This window comes from Bos taurus, chromosome 10 (genome assembly GCF_002263795.3).
Source record: "Bos taurus isolate L1 Dominette 01449 registration number 42190680 breed Hereford chromosome 10, ARS-UCD2.0, whole genome shotgun sequence".
Classification (NCBI taxonomy): domain Eukaryota; kingdom Metazoa; phylum Chordata; class Mammalia; order Artiodactyla; family Bovidae; genus Bos; species Bos taurus.
In genome coordinates this window covers 19296334-19311055 of record NC_037337.1, presented here as the reverse complement: position 1 = coordinate 19311055, position 14722 = coordinate 19296334, and the positions used below count along the sequence as shown (strand labels likewise).

At 40.8% G+C, this 14722-nt stretch overlaps 2 long non-coding RNA genes across 2 annotated transcripts in view; one reads left to right on the top strand and one right to left on the bottom strand.

Annotated features, from left to right (window-relative positions):
- Positions 1 to 13845, top strand: part of LOC132346340 (uncharacterized) — a 16194-nt gene extending 2349 nt beyond the window's left edge. The window contains exons 2-4 of the long non-coding RNA XR_009496143.1: positions 7711 to 7805; positions 8200 to 8337; positions 13690 to 13845. This is a non-coding gene — a long non-coding RNA (uncharacterized lncRNA). The remainder of the gene's footprint in view (positions 1 to 7710; positions 7806 to 8199; positions 8338 to 13689) is intronic.
- LOC132346342 (uncharacterized) lies at positions 6063 to 14722 on the bottom strand. Its single transcript, XR_009496145.1, has 2 exons — positions 14447 to 14722; positions 6063 to 12794 (listed from the first exon to the last, which is right to left on the bottom strand). It is a non-coding gene; the product is annotated as an uncharacterized lncRNA (long non-coding RNA).

Here is a 14722-nt window from a genome sequence, read left to right as displayed (position 1 = left end):
GGGCTATAGTCCACAGGGTTGCAAAGAGTCGACATGACTGAAGCAACCTAGCATGCACGCAAGAGGTTGATACAGAGAACAGAAGAGTTAATGCTGTCAGAGGGAAATTAAGGAAGATTTAGATGTTTAGATGGAGGTTTAGATGGAAAAGACACTGTCTAAGCTGAATTTTAAAGGAATTTGACAAATTGAGTGGAAGGGCATGTGAAACAGAATAGTATGTCTCAAGGCAGAAAGCCACAAATATCATGACGTTCTGAAGGCACTATAAGCAGAGTGGTTCTGTTACGGGGGGAGGTGGGGGCATGACATCACAAAGAGTCTTTTATGCCAGGCTATGCAATTGTATTCTGAAGCTTTTTTCAGTGCTTTTTATTTATTTATCTTTTGTCAGAGTATAATTGCTTTCCAATGTTGTGTTAGTTTTTGCTGTACAACAAAGTGAATCAGCTATATGTAAACATCCATCCCCTCCCTCTTGAGTCTCCCTCCCACCTCCCACCCCACCCCCGTAGGTCATCACAGAGCCCTGAGCTGAGCTCCCTCCTAAATAGCAGCTTCCCACTATCTATTTTATCCATAGTAGTGGTTACCCCGTTTGGAGGGCAGGAATAGAGACACAGATGTAGAGAATGGATTTGTGGATGCAGAAGGAGAAGGGGAGGGTGGGATGACTTGGGAGAGTAGTATTGTGAAGTTTTAATTGCTGGAATATTCTAACCTTACTGCAACAATTATAGGAAAGACTTTTCCAGCTGCATCAAACTGGCTTGTACAGCATGTCTGTTAGATACACATGTATGACCAGAGAGCTAATATAGGCTGTGAATAGGCAGACCTGCATTTCTATCCTGTTTGGGCATTTACTTAGTTAGAACACTTAAAGGCAAAATTCCTTGGGGAAATTTCCTTAACCTTACTGAACCTCAGTTCCTTCATCTCTAAAACTGGGATAAAAAGACTTCCTGCCTCACAGAATTACTATGAAGATGAAATGGGATAACACGCACAAAGCTCTTAGCATAGTGCCTTAATAACTGCACAATAAATATTATTATTGATGGATATTGATATTAATGATAAATGAACTATTTATAGTGAGCAATTAATAAGTGCTTGCTAAATACTATCTATTATTATTTTTAAACTGTGTTTCCAAGATTCCTCAAGCACAGTCTTGGCACAGGCCGCTCTGAGACATGAAATACATATGTTAATGGAAAGAATGTGTCACCTCTTGCCCCTCCAGAAGTAGCCCTGGAGAAGCACATTACCAAAGAGATGCTATTGATGTAAGGTGGGCATTTTATGAACAGTATCTGATTTGGTAAATGATGCAACTCTCTAGCTAGTAAAGGAGTAAGTCAGGCACCATTCAAGTCTCAGTACTACCAAAAGGCAAGATGTTCAGGCCAGCTGGGAACTTGCTAAAGCCTGGGATGAATATGACAAAACAAGCATTTATTCACATCTAATGACTGATGCTGAAGTTCCAATACCTTGGCCACCTGATGCAAAGAGCCGACTCATTGGAAAAGACCCTGATGCTGGGAAAAATTGAGGGCAGAAAGAGAAAGGGGAGACAGAGGATGAGATGGTTGGATGGTATCACCGACTCAATAGACATGAGTTTGAGCAAACTCTGGGAAATAGTGAAAGACAGGGAAGTCTGGCATGCCGCAGTCCATGGGGTCGCAGAGTCAGACATGACTTAGTGACTGAACAACAATGACTGTGTATATTGCAATTCACCTACTTTAAGAAACAGTTTGGGGGACTTGCCTGGTGATCCAGTGGTTAAGACTCCATGCTTCCAACGCAAGGGGCGGGTGTCAAGGAACCAAGATGCCACGAGGTACAGCCAAAAAAAAAAAAAAGAACAGCAACAATTTGGGATCCCCACTGTGTGCTACCGCCTCCACCTTCCAGACTCATGGGACCCAAGGGGAGCATGGCCATGGCCAGTAGAGCGAGTGGATTGCGCATAGGCTGCTACTACCTGGAGCTGCTGTGGAAACAATACCATGATGGCTACTTATGTTCCCTGTTGCTCCCTGCAGAATCCCAGAGCTCTGCTCTTGCATTGAGTGAATTCAATGCAGAACTAGATCAGGCTGGTTAAAGACTCGGTCTCTGAGAAAACAATTGGACTGATGCGAATGCAGTTTTGAAAAACAAAACAAAACTGTGGACTATATATACTGTGATAATCCACCCCATCAGTCTGTGGCTATTGAGCTGTGGAAGGTCTGCGCACCAGCAAAGCAGGCCCTGTTTCTGGGCCCCAGACTGACTTCACACAGCCCCAGCAAGGATGGAAAACCAGGCCCCAACACCGATCACTGAGAGGGAAAAGTGGATGGGAAGCTGCTGTCAAAAGACACTGATCACTGAGAGGGAAAAGTGGATGGGAGGCTGCTGTCAAAAGACATAATCTGATCAAAAATGGCTTCTAAAAATCATTGATGAAGAAGAAAAAAATTGGATGACAAAGTATACAATAACATGTGGAAACTGGAAAATTATGATGAAAACACACAGAGCTCTCTTCCTTATTTAACACTGGAAATACTGGGTATACAGAGCCTCGGTGCAGATCTCGCTGCAAATTACACTGGAAAAGCACAAGGTATTGTCATATGCTTAAGAGCAAAGTACTATCGGCCTTCTCAAAAGCTCAACGGTAAAGGAATCCCCCTGCCAATGCAGGTTTGATTCCTGGTCCAGGAAGATCCCACATGTCATGGAGCAACTAAGCCTATATGCCACAACTATTGAGATTGTGCTCTAGAGCCCAGGAGCTGCTACTACTGAGCCCTCGTGCCACAACTAGTGAAGCCTGTGTGCCCTAGAGCCCCATATTGGGGAACAAGAGAAGCCACTGCAATGAGAAGTCCTTGCATCACACACAAAAAGAGCAATGTACTATCATAGCAGCAGAAGGATGATGTTCCTTCCCCTGGATATTCGTATGTTTGAAAAATACAACATGTGGTATTTCACAAGAGAACTTTCGACAGAAGAACCAATGATAAAAATGTGAGAGACATAATACATGTCATTACTAGCCAGGCACATTTGCACTTAAAGCATTCTGGGTCCTTTCACAAAAGCAAAAGTGAAAACTTCCTGCCTTTTATCAGGATGCTTTGGAGGACTATTTAAAGAAAATCCAGTAGGTGGATTTTAACATATTCTACCCATCTTGGCATCAAAGGTGGCACTAGTTGTAAAGAACCTGCCTGCCAATGCAGGAGACATAAGATATGTGGGTTCCATCCCTGGGTTGGGAAGATCCCCTGGAGAAGGACATGGGAACTCACTCTAGTATTCTGGCCTGGAGAATCCCATGGACAGAGGAAACTGGCTACAGTCCACGGGGTTGCAAAGAGTTGGACACAACTGAAGTGACTTAGCACACACCCATCTTGACAACAGAAAAACACATTACTTTTATTACAATTGTGTATTTAGTCATAGAGAAAAAGATTTTAAAATAAGTTTATGGTACTGAAAAAACAATTTTGGTTGGAAAAAAACAAGACATGAAAAAGTGCTAACTACAAAGGAAATTTTTGATAGATAATACTGAAATTATGAACTTCTATTCACCAGAAGATACCATTGAGAGAGTAAAAAGACAATCCACAGAATGGGGTAAAATATTGCAACTCTTATATCTAACAAAGGGTTTGTAGCAAGTGTATATTAAGAACTCTTTCAAGGGACTTCCCTGGTGGTCCAGTGTTTAAGAATCCACCTTGCAATGCAGGGGATGAGAGTTCAATCCCTGCTCAGGGAACTAAGATCCTACATGCCGAGGTGCAACTAAGCCACAACTAGAGAGTCCATGCGCCACAACAGAAGACCCTGTGTGCCACAACTAAGACTTGATTCAGACAAAAAAAAAAAAAAAACTCTTACAAATCAATAGGAAATAAAGCAAACTAGGAAAATGGCAATTGATGCTTTGCAAGATATCAAAATGGGCAATAAATGTATAAAAAGGAGCTCAACTTCATTAGTCATCAGGAAAATGCAAATTAAAACTATAATGCAATAACACTACACTTCCATCAGAATGGCTCAAATGAAAAAGTATCAGCAAGTATGGGCAGCAACTGGAACTCTCATATGTCTTTTGGTGTGTAAATTGGTATAGTCACATTGAAAAGCTGCTTGGCAGTATCTTCTGGAGGTGAATAAGCACATTCCCTTTTCAATCTAGTGTGTGAGTGTGCTCAGTCACTCAGTTGTGTCCAACTCTTTTCGACCCCATGGACTGTAGTGTAGCCTGCTAGGCTCCTCTGTCCATGGAATTTTCCAGGCAAGAAAACTGGTGTGCATTGCCATTTCCTTCCCTAGAGGATCTTCCGGACCAGGACTGAAACTGCATCTCATGCATCTCTTGAATTGGCAGGCGGATTCTTTGCCACTGCACCGCCTGGGAAGCCGTGGGTAGGGTAGGTGTGCAAAAGGACACTGTCCTCAGGTCCACCAAAAGACAGGCATCATACATGCCATGTGTGCTCCCAGCAGTGCTTTTTTTTTTAGTACTTTTCATAATAGCCCCCAACGGGAAAGTACTAGTAGTTGGGTAGAAGAATGAAACTTATGGTAAATTCATGCAAAGAAATACTATAAAGCAATATGAGTAATCTACAAGCACATGAGAAATATGAATAAATCTCATAAATGTAATGCTGAGCAAAAGAAGCCAGACTTAAAGGGTACATAGGTATGATTCCACTCAAATAAAGTGTAAACCTAGCAAAACTAATCAGTGTGGTCAGAAGTCAGAAATATCGTGCCAGAACAACCCTGGTGCTCCAGTGACTAAGACTCCATGCTCCCTATGCAGGGGGCCCCGGATTCGATCCCTGGTCAGGGAACTAGATCCTGCATGCCACAACTAAGAGTTCAAATGCTGAAACTATATATAAAAAAAAAATCCTACATGCTGCAACTAAAGATCCCGCATGTCGCAAGGAAGATTAAAGATCCCACATGCCACAATTAAGACCCGGTGCAGCCAAATAAATAAATTAATAAATATCTAAAAAAAGAAAAATCAATCTTCTATTAAAAGAATAATTTTTAAAAAAGAGATACCCTTGGGAGGAAAATGACTAGGGACAAAGAGGGGACACGCAGGGGACTTTTGGAGTGCTGGAGATGTTCTATGAGTTCTAATATGCATATTATACTTTAATAAAAAGTTAGATACATATTTTTTAAAATCAAGAATCTTAAAAATGTATCTTTTGTCTTGGTAATTTCACCTCTAGGAATCTATAAAATCAGTATTTTATTGTTACAGATTATTCATATAACATTATCTACTAGGAACTGTGCTACGTGTTTCACATACATTAACCTACTTGCTTTTGTGAACCAAAATTTTCCATTTGACTTCATAATTCGTTATTGCTAACATATAAATATAAAAGCTTTCTTTTTCTATTTATCTTTTATCAGGTCTTGACTGAAATTATTTTCATTCTAATAGTTTCGTTGGATGATTCTTGAATTTTCTAAGTAGACATCGTTATCATCTGCAAATGATGATAATTCTGTCTCTTCCTTTACAAAATGTGTCTTATTTCATTGATTAAACAGTTTTTTAAAATTTTATTTTATTTTTAAACTTTACATAATTGTATTAGTTTTGCCAAACATCAAAATGAATCCGCCACGGGTATACATGTGATAGTGACATCCTTATCTTACTCTTCACTTTCACGGAACAAACTCTATTGCCTTTTGTTGCATATGTACATTCATTTTCTTGTTAAAGAAGTTCCATTCTATTTCTGTTTCATCAAGATGTCTAATTTAGAATAGCCATATCAACTTCCTTCTTAACTTCTAGAATATGGTCCTTCTCTTTTCAAGCTATTTAATACAAACACTGCCTTAATGCATTTTCTATCGTTTAACTAGTTTTGCATTCCTGTAATAAAATGTTTGGACAGGAGACATTCTTCTTCTGATACGCTTCTAGGAGTATTTTGCTGTGGTCCATGCCAGGGTTGGAAAAGAACTCCAGACACGAGGCAGAATGAAAGGAGAATAAAGTTTATTAGAGTGGGGGACGGGAGAGTCGCTACTGGCACAGTAGGCCGGCTTCCTGATAGTCTGGGAGAGCCGACATTGAACATGGGCCCTTGGTCCATTATTATAGCCCAGGTACAAGGAGTGGGATAGTATACTGGGTGAGGGAAGAGTAAAGCAAATACCTTCTCCCTATTTGGGGTAGGAGGGGAAACAGGTTATACTGCTCAGGAGAGCCTAAAGATTCTTCAATAGTTAACAACCTGGGGGAGGGAAGGACGATAAAGTTCTGGTTTTTTTCTGTTCCTGTATTCCAAGATCCTCCTTGTTCACCTTGTTCTTTCGTCTTTGGGACACCACATATTTGTTTTTATAGTTGGCCTGAGAATTATTTAGAATCTTAAAAATATATCTACATGTTTAGATTTTTCCTCCTCAATTTTTATATATTATGGTCAAAGAACCTATCCTATAAGAATTCTACTTGAAAACTGCAAAATAAAATGTGTTGGAAAGCTCTGAGTAAGAAAAAAAACACTGCAAAATAAAATGAGTTGGAAAACTTTGAGTAAGAAGAAAAAGAATTTTACTTTTTGTAATGTTTACATTTTTGCCAGTTTTTCTAAATGTCCTATGGACAGCTAATAACATATGAGATACAAAATTTTTATATATTTGTGGAGGATATAAGATTCTAAATCTATTATATTTAAATTACTAATGACATCATTCGAGATGTTCTTATTTTTTTCTGCACTTGATACAATATTCTCAGAGAAATGTTAATATGTCTCACTATGATTATAATTTTTTCTTTTCCCTTATATTTATTCTGATTTTTGCTTTAGGCATATTTGTTTCTTTGTTGTTAAGTGTCTAATGGTTTCTGATGTCTATCTTCTTTGTGAATTGTACCTTTTATCATTAAAAATATTTATCTTTGTTTCATTCAATTTTGTGTGTGTCTTGAGTTCTTTTCACATGTTAATAAATGCCATCCTTGCTCCCTTTTTGTCTGCATTCTTGTGGTATATCTCTGACCATTCTTTCAGACTTCATCTAAAATGTTTCTTAACAGCCTGGGTAGCTCAGCTGGTAAAGCATCAGACTTTTAATCTGAGGGTCGAGGTAAGTCCCTGTCTAGGCACCAAAAATTAAATAAACAAAATAAAAGGTCTCTTAACAATAACATTTAGGCTTTTTTTTTTTGGCTCAATTTGAGAGTCTTTGTCCTTTAATGGGGGTATTTAAAGAATCTGCCTGCAATGCAGGAGACCCTGATTTGGCTTCTGGGTCAGGAAGATCCGCTGGTGAAGGAATAGGCCACCAATTCCTGTATTCCTGGGCTTCCCTGGTGGCTCAGCTGGTAAAGAATCCGCCTCCAGTGTGGGAGACCTGGGTTTGATCCCTGGGTTGGGAAGATCCCTTGGAGAAGGGAAAGGTTACCCACTCCAGTATTCTGGCCTGGAGAATGCCATGGACTGTATATAGTTTCAAAGAGGGTTTCAAAGAGTCGGACACCACAAAGCCACTTTCACTTTAACCTATTTACATAGGTCTAGATAGTTTGGGCTTATTTCTATCCTTTTATTCTTTGTATTTTTGGTTAATTATATATTCATGTTACTTTGTCCTATATCTCCTTATTTTTTCCAGAATGATCCAGCTTCTTTTTCTATAATGATGTAGAAGTCATGCATCTTGCTAGAGCTAAAAATTGATTTCAAGGCATCAACAGTAGCAATGAAAAGGTAAATACTAATGTTGGAAGACAGTAATGAAGTAGGCATTTTCACACATTATTGGTGGAAATGTACATTCTTATCCTACGCTTCTCAGTGTTTATACTGAGGGGGTGGGGGAGGTAACCCTAATTACGTGGCTTAAACCAGGGCTAGCTCAGCCTCATCCAAGCTACCAAACTGACGGATCAAATTTCCAAATGAAAAGCAAGGTATTGATGGTGAGAAAGGATGAAAACACAGTAGCTTGGCAACCAGTACCCTCTAAAAATTGTAGAGGGTACAATGTACAATGTACAAATGTCATTGTAGCACTGTCTGTTTAACTGAGAAAACTTGGAAGCAACCTAGGTGCATCGTAGGTAACTGGTTAAATTATGAAACATGTACACTATTCTTCCAGGGAGATCAGAAGAATCTTGATTTGGGACTTCCCTGGTAATCCGGTGATTAGGACTGGATGTGCTCACTGCCCAGGACCCGGGTTCCATCCCTCACCAGGGAATTAAGATCCTGCAAGCTGCACGACAAGGCAAGAAAAGTAAGAAAAATGAAAAAAAAAAAAAAAAAATCTTGATTTGCACAGAGTTTTAGAAAATAGCAGGATCCCAGAGGAACAGATAGAAGAATGAGAGGATTCTCGAGCTGTAAAGTCATGGAAAGTTTTGGGTGTTGTGCAATAAATGTCAAGTCACAGGGGAATTAGAGATTATAAGGAAGTTCCAGTAACTTGACAAGCAAAGAGAAAACTGACCAGAGGAGTGGATACTCGGAGAACATAAGTCGTAAGAGAGAGGGAGATGAGGGGGTAGTCAGGCCCTTAATTTCGGCCCATTCTGAAGTCTGGTTTTTCTTCTTGTCTGGGTTGTTATGTATATCACTTCAGTAGACCTCCTTTCCCCTGAAATAACATGAGTCCCTATATTCCTTGCAAGCAAAAGGCATGTCATGGAGATAAAATCAATGTATTTTGACTGTGAGAGCTTCTTATGACACATTTGTATTTTAAAGTTAGGAGGTAAGCTTCTCTGGTGGGATCAGTGGTAAAGAATCCACCAACCAATGCAGGAGATGTGGGTTCAATCCTTGATCTGGGAAGATTCCACATGTCGCAGAGCAGCTAAACCCGTGCACCACGACTACTGAACGTGTGCTCTAGAACCTACTTGGCACAACTACTGAAGTCCGTGCCCCAGAGCCTGTGCTCTGCAACAAGAAAAGCCACTGCAATGAGTAGCCCAAGCACCACCAAATAGAGAGCAGCCCCTGCTCTCTGCAACTACAGAAAAGCCCCTGCAGCAACAAAGACCCAGCACAGCCAAAAACAAATAAATAAAAATTTAAAGCAACTAAAAACAAATGCTCAGGTAAGCCCTTACCCTTATCTACATCTCTGATCTCAGTCTAGCCTACTAATCACTATATCCCCTCTGTGTTCCTTTTATCCCTCACATAGTTCTCTTACCAGAGTCTTCTTTTCCCCTATTTTTTAGTCTTCCTTCCATTTTCCCATTTTCTCTTGACTATTTTTATGATCTCAACTATTATCTTTGAGCAGATGATGCCCAGAGCTCTCTTTTGAGCTCCCAGCCTGTATTTCCTTGGCCCTCCTAGACATTTTAACTCTGCTGTCCTTCAGTCTCCCCCATGCAGCATGTCTCAGAGTTCATCTTTTTTCCAAAACTGGCGCTTCATTTTGTATTCAGTCAGTGGCCCCATCATTTCCTCGGGAGACCAGACTGGTGCACCTTTTTCTCTCCTCTTTCACTTGTCCCCATCCCCGCTTCCCTCAGTTAGCTGCTGAGTTTGGTCACTTTGTATTTGAAACATCACTGCATTTGACCCATATCCCTCTTCCCCACTGTCACTCCTTCTGCTCAGATCTGTTGAAAGTTCCCTCAGGGCTTTAGTTTTTCTAAAACTAAAGAAAAACTCCCATGTAAATATATACCCAGGCAATTGGTGGAGGAGCTAGATCCTACATGTCACAACTAAAGATCCTGCATGCTGCAATGAAGATCGAAGATCCCACATGCCACAACCAAGATGTGGCGCAGCCAAATAAATATTTTTTTTAAATAAATATTTTAAAAAAGAAAAATGTTAAACAAAAAGAATCAGGGGGTAAGCCTGAAAAGGGGTTGCTGCCCAGGTGCCTCAGTGGTAAAGAATGCGCCTGCCAATGCAGGAAACTCGGGTTCTATCCCTGGGTCAGGAAGATCCCCTGGAGGAGGAAATGGCAACACACTCCAGTATAACTGCCTGGGAAATTCCATGGACAGAGGAGCCTGGCGGGCTACAGTCCATGGGGTCGCAAAGAGTTGGACATGACTTAATGACTAAACAACAACAAGCCTGAAAAAATAACTGGAACAGCAATATGACTAAGTAAGAGAGTAGATAAGGCTCAAAACGAAGACAAACTGGACACAGAATATTTTTAGTAAGCTCAAGGAACACTGTAATGTTTAGTAGTGGGGAACTGGATAGCGTAATTTAATTTTGGACATAGCACTGGAGAAGCTGGAGGTAACAGGCTGCATTAGAGGGAGTGATGCTTCCATATAGTTCATATGGAATGGGCATAAAGAGAGGCACGGAGCATAGCCAATTTTGGCCATCTCCACTTCTGTCAATGTTGACAAACTATACAAAGCTTAAGTCTCATTGGTTTGGCTAGCCAACACGGGAAAAGAAAAGTGAAATCATCCTTCCCAGGTGAACCTGCATTTTCTGAGCCCCACAGCACGTGAGAATGGTCAGTTGTTTAGAGAGCTCTGAGTCAACAACCCCAGACCTAATCTACCTGCACACAACTTTCCCCATTCAATTCCTCCTACCTATGTTAACAAACTGACCTGAGCAAATTTCAACTCTCTTCCCATTACTCTTCAGCTAAGACATTTCACTAGCTTCCCACAGACTTAAGAATAAAATCTCAATACAATCTTTAGCTTAGCTTTCAAGTAAGTATGATAGATATAAAAGCAATAGATTTTGGCATAGAAGACTTGGGTTCAAATACTGGTTCTGACAACTATCTATGGGACCTTGGTCAAATTATTTTAATTCTCAGAGCCCGTTTCCTTGACTGTAAAATATGGATGATAATTTCACACAGCTGGTGTGAGAGATAAATCAGGTACCATTTATCCAGTACACAGAACCTTGATCAAGAATATCCTCCTTTCCTTACTTTATCACTCAGCTTCAGCCTACTTTTTCTAAAGTAATTTTGTCAGTATTTCTCTTTATGCACTATTGTACTGAGTGCTGTGCTAAGTCGCTTCAGTCGTGTCTGATCCTTTGCAATCCTATGGACTGTAGCCTGCCAGGTTCCTCTGTTCATGGGATTCTGTAGGCAAGAATACTGGAGCGGGTAGCCACTTCCTTCTCCAGGGGACCTTCCCAACCGAGGGATCAAACCTATCTCTTAGGTCTCCTGCACTGGCAGGCAGGTTCTTTATTATTTTGCTAAACTCTCCCAGAGTCTTACTGTCCCTCCCAGGTATCCTCTCTGGATGTCCCTCCCCTTCTACCTGCCACTCACAAAGAATCAGCAGGTAGGGCAGGCTGGGATCTCCCGGGTCTTTGAAGTTGAGTTCCAAGGAGATATGCCCAGGGCTAGGAATACAGCAGTAAATACAGAATTTGCCTTTAAGGAACTTTTACACTAGTGGAGAACTCAGACAAATGGACAGGCAATTACAATACTGAGATAAGTGCTTTGATGGAGGAAAATTTAGAGGGCTATGGTATCTTACCCAAATTTGAGAAGCCAGAGATTGACAGGGTGGTAAAATGTAAGTTTAGACATTCAAGTAGGTGGTGGGAGTGGGAGGTGGGAAAGGCCTTGAGGGAGAGGGAATATGGTAGAAGTGAGATCATCATGGCACATTTCTCCTTAGCTATCCCCATAAACCCTATGCTCAATATGCCATCTTCTTCCACACCTCTGTGCTTTGCCCATGCTCCTTCCCTGCCAACTCATGTTTTGGAAGCCAGCTCAAATCATTTCCTCTTGGAAAGACTTCCTCAGGCAAAATTAGTCATTCCCGCCTCTCTCCTTCTACACTAATGATTCCACTTTATGAGCCAAAAATCTGGATACACTGTCTGACAGTGAATTCTTTTCCTGATAGATAAACTAATTTTATTAGATGCTATAGATATTGTGGCTCAGCTGGTAAAGAATTCGCCTGCAATGCAAGCGACCTTGGTTCAATCCCTGGGTTGGGAAGATCCCCTGGAGAAGGGAACAGCTACCCATTCCAGTATTCTGGTTTAGAGAATTCCATGGACTGTATAGTCCATGGGGTGGAAAAGAGTCCGACACGACAACAGTTTTCACTTTCATAGATATGGAAGTTAAATCATATTTTATTTATCTAAGTTGTCTTTAATAAAAAGAAAAAAAGAGAAAACAATCATATATAATACATATTATCTGTGTCATTGTTTTTGTTATTCATATAAGGGATAGTTAGGGAGTTTGGGATGGACATGTACACACTGTCAAAATTGATGGCAATGTAGTATATATACAAAACTGAACAGTTTATAATGTTAAATAACCATTAATTTTAATTTTTGCTACTATTACTGCTAGGCTCTGAATATTTAATTGGACTCTGATGATTTTTTAAAAATTTTAATGATTGTCTATTACTTTTCTGATTGTCTGATATACTTGTCAGAGAGGGAATAATTGGAATATGTTTAGAATGCTGCTGCTGCTAAGTCGCTTCAGTCGTGTCCAACTCTGTGCGAGTATCTCTCAACAATAATCTCTAAGTATTTTCATTAGTAATTTTTACAGTCTCCTTATTTGGGTCCAGCTTCTTCATTTTGTGGCTCTTTTATGTAAATTACTTCTCTCTCCTGACATAGGTTGAGTATCACAGAAAGGGGAGTTATGGCACTTGCCCAGTCCTGAAACCCCACTTTGACCTTGCTCTCACCTTTAACTTGCTTTGAACTCTCCCCAAATTATTGATCCTGAAAAAAAAAAAAAATTATCGATCCTGTGGGACAGCTACCTGATTATGAACTTGGTTCTTCTGACAATGGTTCTTGGATCTCCTCCCTAAGTAATTGGGTAATAGTGGTACTCCTAACTGGTGGAGTACTCAGGCATTTGTTAGTGAGGATGAAAATTTAGGTTTAAGCAATATAGAAATTAGTGTAAATATGCAATATTAGGATCTGAAACCGAGAGATCTAATTTCTACTTCCTTTGCTACAAGCTCTGTTCTATTAAATAGCGTAACTGACCTTCTAAGAGGAATTTCTTGATGAATCCTGAAAAGTTAAAAAAAGTGAGAGATAATATTTATTTGATTTCCCAACGTAAGGTGTGTATGATGGTACTGCTTAGTCCCTTCAGTTGTGTTCGACTCTGTGCGACCCTATGGACTATAGCCCTCCAGGCTCCTCTGTCCATGGGATTCTCCAGGCAAGAGTACTGGAGTGGGTTGCCATGCCCTCCTCCAGGAGATCTATCCAACTTAGGGATAGAACCTGGGTCTCCTGCATTGCAGGCAGATTTTTTACCACTGAGCTACCAGGGAAGCCAGTGATCCATGTATATATAACTGCTAAATACCTGGAGAAGGGAAAGGCTACCCATTCCAGTATTCTGGCCTAGAGAATTACACGGACTGTATAGTCCATGGTGTTGCAAAGAGTCGGACATGATAGAGCAACGTTCACTTTCACAGGTACCTAAAGCCTAGATATAAGTGATCGTGATTTTTAAGAGACTTTTATTTTTAAAAGTTCATTTTCCTGATCTTACCATTTTTCTAATTCTAAAATGCAATTTTATAATTAAAAAATTACCTACTAACCAAATAATGCCTCACAACAGCACTATTTTTATCTCCTTTTGCAGTGAGGGATTCAACTGTGCTCTGATAATCCAGTGGCGAACAAAGAAGACAGGGTCCTTGATTCAATAAATATCTGTGTTCTCACTGATCAGCCTTCAAGCCCCTTGACCTCTCTGCTTCCAGATACCCACTTTTCCTGGATCTATAGCTCTCTTCCTTTCCCACTGCAGGAATTAAAGCTCTCATTATCTTCCAATTCCAAAAAAAAAAAAGCCTCCCTCACTGGTTTCTTATCCATCCAACCACTCAACATGAGATTTCTAAAATGCAAATCTTCGGGCTGATTTTCAATTTCCTACTGTACTAAGTCCTGATTCTCGGACTTTCTATGTAAACCCCTGCAGAATTTCTCTCTGGGTATAAGACCTGTCATCTCTGGGTGTTCTCCAGTTTGCAACCAAAGTACAAGCAATGTCTTATCGCTTGCATTAAGTACAGGACCTAGCCTGTTTGTGGCATTTTTGTCTGTGAGGAGGGGATCTGGGGGCAGTTACTGGGAGATTATTAACCACTAAAGAAGAACCCACTCAAGAGCCAGCAAACGGGTCGCCTCAAGCTTGCTCTGAAAGTACACATCTTTTCCCCAGTCATAAGTAGTTCCCATTTTTGTAATCTTGTGATGCATTCTCTAGCTGAGCCATTCTGACTACCTAATTCCAACCCCTTTCTGCCCCACAGCATTTCATATCACAAGGGCCTGTGGTTTTAAGTCTCCATTTTTTTGCTTCTGAAGTTCCCTGGGCCTGGGACGTCCTTTACCTCCCAGGAAGCCTGGCGACCTTTTATTCCGCGTTCACGGCTCGGGAGACTTTCCTTTCTCGCTCGCCCACTCGGCCTCCCCACGTGGGGCTTCTATCCTCTGGTGCGCATATAGTTCTGTGATCGCAGGCCTGGCAACTGTGGAGGTGCATTAGCGACTGCTCCACCAGTCCCGGGAACCGCCTGAACTTGAACCATCGCCGATGCCCTGCACCATCCACCGCAGGCCGCAGGAGCTTCGGGTTCTCTCTGGGACTGGAGGGATGGGAGTCAGTA